Consider the following 3,734-nt stretch of genomic DNA (forward strand, 5'->3'; position numbering starts at 1 on the left):
ATATCATAAACCAAAAAAAAAAGTTATAGATCATGAACCCAGAAAAAGAAGTTAAAGAACACAAAAAAAAAATTCTCAAAAATAATATATATCTGATGAATAAGTGTGATTATATAAAAGGATTGAGAAAAAAAATCAAACAATAATATGTCAAAGGCTAGAGATACATCTGAAGAGAGGAGAAGAAAAGGAAATGATTGAGAAAAGTGTGGTATTGTGTTTGTTCATCTTTTAGAAGCAAAGTACGTTGAAATCCAAAATCACACAAAATCCAGTAGATATTGAATAACACTAGATTTTAATGGATTTTTAAAAATACCCAATTGAATAACACCTGATTCTTAAATACATCAAACTCCTTTAAAAACCACAGTCCAATAACACCCCCTAAGAAGAGTTCCTGATCATTGTACATACTTTTACCAATGATCCCCCTCTTGTCTCTATATACCTAACGACTAGGTTAACAATCAAAATCTTTCTTTCCTCTCCAAACAAAAAGAGAGAGAACGATATCAGAATGGCTTTCCAAAACACCGAATATCAAATCCCACCATTCTCTGGTCCTCCTCCTCCTCCTCGTAGATGGTGGTCACGACCAATAGTGACTTTGCCGGCAAGAAATGATCGTAAAGCCACTTGCATGGAAACTACGGTCTGCATTTCACCATGTTTCGGCGCAGTATTTACCATCGTCGCTGTAATGGTATATATGTTATACTTCGTCGACAATGCTCAATGCGACGCCAAATTCACCATCCAATCTATCGCCGTCTCTCCATCCTCAGCCATATGGCACGTTGATTTTCTCGTTAAGAACCCAAGCTCTAGGTATTCTCACACCGTGTCCAACAAATATTTTTATATATTTAATTTTCTTCCCATACTTTTTTTTTTCATACATATGAATCTGATGCTCGAAGCAATGGCTTCTTCTGTCCATGGTCTTGCAGGTTTTCTATCTACTACGAAGGCGATGAAACTGCCGTGAGTCTCGGTTCGTTAAGCGCTGCCGTTCTAAATACTTATCACGAACGTAAGTCACCAAGTCACACGGCTTTCTCAGTGGATTTCATTGCGGAGGGTAACCCAAACGACGTGGTTTCCGAACAGCTAGATATCAAATTAAGGGCTAAGCATAAGAGTTTCGGAGACGACTATGATAACGCTGGTTATGTTGATATAATGTGTCATAATCTAACCCGAAGCCATAAGAACGTTGAGAAGATTCATTGTCAGTCTTCTTTCACGAAATTGAAGATTTTGTATGGAAATCATTTTAATAATTAGGCCTTTTTTGCTTCTGAGCTTTTTTATCTTTACATTTTCACCCAAATAAAATACTAAAATCATGTTAATTGATTTCATTTAAGAATACTGAATACCAATTAATTGCATAGTCATCAGAGAGAAGTGTGTATTAAAACAAGCTGTTGGATAATTATTTTGATAATTTAATAATCGCATTTAACCAAAACAAAAATTATTGAATTATACTACTGTTTACATTATTCTATTAAACATACAGTATCCAATCTTGCTAGAAAAATTATCCATTTAAGAGAAGGGCGATTCAACAGTTAATTCCAGGAATATAGATGATTTGTGTATTTTCTCTCCTAATAGAGTTCCTATCCTGCGGCGATGACTTTTTTCACCGATGTGTAGCCTTAACTGATTGTGTAGGTATTGCGAGTAAAGCTTGCCTATAATTTTGGATCGTTTCTCGCAACTGTGGTTTGTTTGTTTCTCCTATATAAGAAATATATATATTATATATATATTCAAAAACATTTGTTATATATCTGTAAACAATCGGAATGCTTAGTCAAACATTTGTTAAACTCCCTTTTAATTTTTTTTTGTAAGTTCTTATTTTTATTTTAAATTGTTTTAAGTTTTATTTATAATAACGTAAAGTACTAAGTGGGATAAACATTTTAGTAGTATAACTGTAAACTTCAATAAAATTAAGAAATTGATAAATGGAGTATATATATTGAAGAAAAAAATAAAGGTTCAATACTATAAAACAAAAGGTGATAAAAACTATAATTCCAGTGTACGTTTATATAAAACTTGTTATTTTCTTTCATTAAAGCGTGTTAAAACCTCCATAATGGCAAGACCTCAATGTACATCTTGTGGCCTCATTCACCAACCTGGCCAATGTAATCCCCAGACTTTAGCCACACCAGCAGACGTTTCCTCGTCGTCGGACATTACTCCAATTTGTTGTTGCACTTGTTACTTTTCTGTGATTGGTTTCTTCATCTTTCTTTATCTCTTTTGTTTTCTTCTTTCACTGATTTCCATAAGAAAAAGTTGTTACGTAGAGCTTTTTGCCAGTTCCGTTTCCGTCTCAAACGTAGACCCAAACGTTACAGCCGCTGATTGGACGATCGGTTTCGTCGCAAGGAGTCCAGCCACCGGCTGTAAAGTCTCTATCCAAACACTCAACTCACGTTTGCTCCGACGCGGCGAAGTTGTCTCCAAATCATCATCTCCCTCGTTGGGTTATTTCGTCACCGGAGACAAAGCGGAAGTCGTTTTCGAGAAGGTGGTTATGTCGGGAGGTATCGGCGACGTGGTTTGGGATTCTCAGGTTGAGATTATGTTTGCGGTGAATACAAATGCTAACAACTTGAACGGTTTTTTGTTGGCGGCTTGTCCAACTATTCCGGTGAAAATCACGACGGATCAGGCGGGGGAGGTGATGGGATCGTTGCTTGGAAATATGAGACGGTGTGATTATATATATCAGAAAAACTTGGCTTGATTCTCTCCGATCTTGTTTTTCATTTTTGTTTTATTTTATTAGTTCGTAATGGTATGTTCTTGATTAAGCGTATTGGTTTATACAGGATCTATACCCATTTTTTTTTTTCTCCCAAAGTTATAATCATGTGGTTACACTGTTTTCATATTTGATGGTAAAGAAAATAGAGAAATCCAAACCATCTTTTAGTAAAAGTTATAAAAACAGTAATTAGCAGAAAGCAACAAGAGTTCCTAATTCAATAACTTATAGTTGTTCCAATGTTTTTGAAAGACAAATAACACATATAATCTTCTAATAACTGAGATTCAGATTCTGACACGAACGTGCATGATATCAAATCGTCCATATTCCTCTCCTAACATATAATTTTCCTCTTCTTCGCACTAAGTTAGTTTCAGATCTTTGAAGTTTTGTGAACTATATATCCTTCATTATTTTTTATTTTTTTTTAAAGATACCATTTTATAACATAACATTTATCCTTCATTATGTTGACTCCGAAAGGTATATAAAATCCGGCCGGTCTTGATTATAAAATGGTATGTTAAAAATATATATATATATATATATATATATATATATATATATATATANTATATATATATACAGTATCCGGAAATATCATAACAATCTTTATCAACACAAAATTTTGAAGAACTAAAAAAAGAGATAAAATCTTTCTTTCTTCTCCAAACCAACACACTCACTCACACACACACAAAAGAGATATCGAAAATAAGAAGAGCTTCCCAAACCAATTGTTGTTACACGGTCTGTGCCGAAATAGAAAAGGGATAACCAATGCCATCGACCTCCGCCTCTGCTCGTCGTCGTGGATGGTGGTCACGACCAATTGTGACTTTGCCGGCAAAGTTGTTGGAGCAAATTGTGCTTATCACATATTTGAGAGGATAGAAGAAGTTCTGATTTGGTTTTATCTACATGATTTTGT

General features: G+C 34.5%; 1 pseudogene; it reads left to right on the forward strand.

The window, feature by feature from the left end:
* Positions 423 to 2,779, forward strand: LOC104770543 (annotated as a pseudogene).

The sequence above is a fragment of the Camelina sativa genome, chromosome 20 (genome assembly GCF_000633955.1).
Source record: "Camelina sativa cultivar DH55 chromosome 20, Cs, whole genome shotgun sequence".
NCBI lineage: Eukaryota > Viridiplantae > Streptophyta > Magnoliopsida > Brassicales > Brassicaceae > Camelina > Camelina sativa.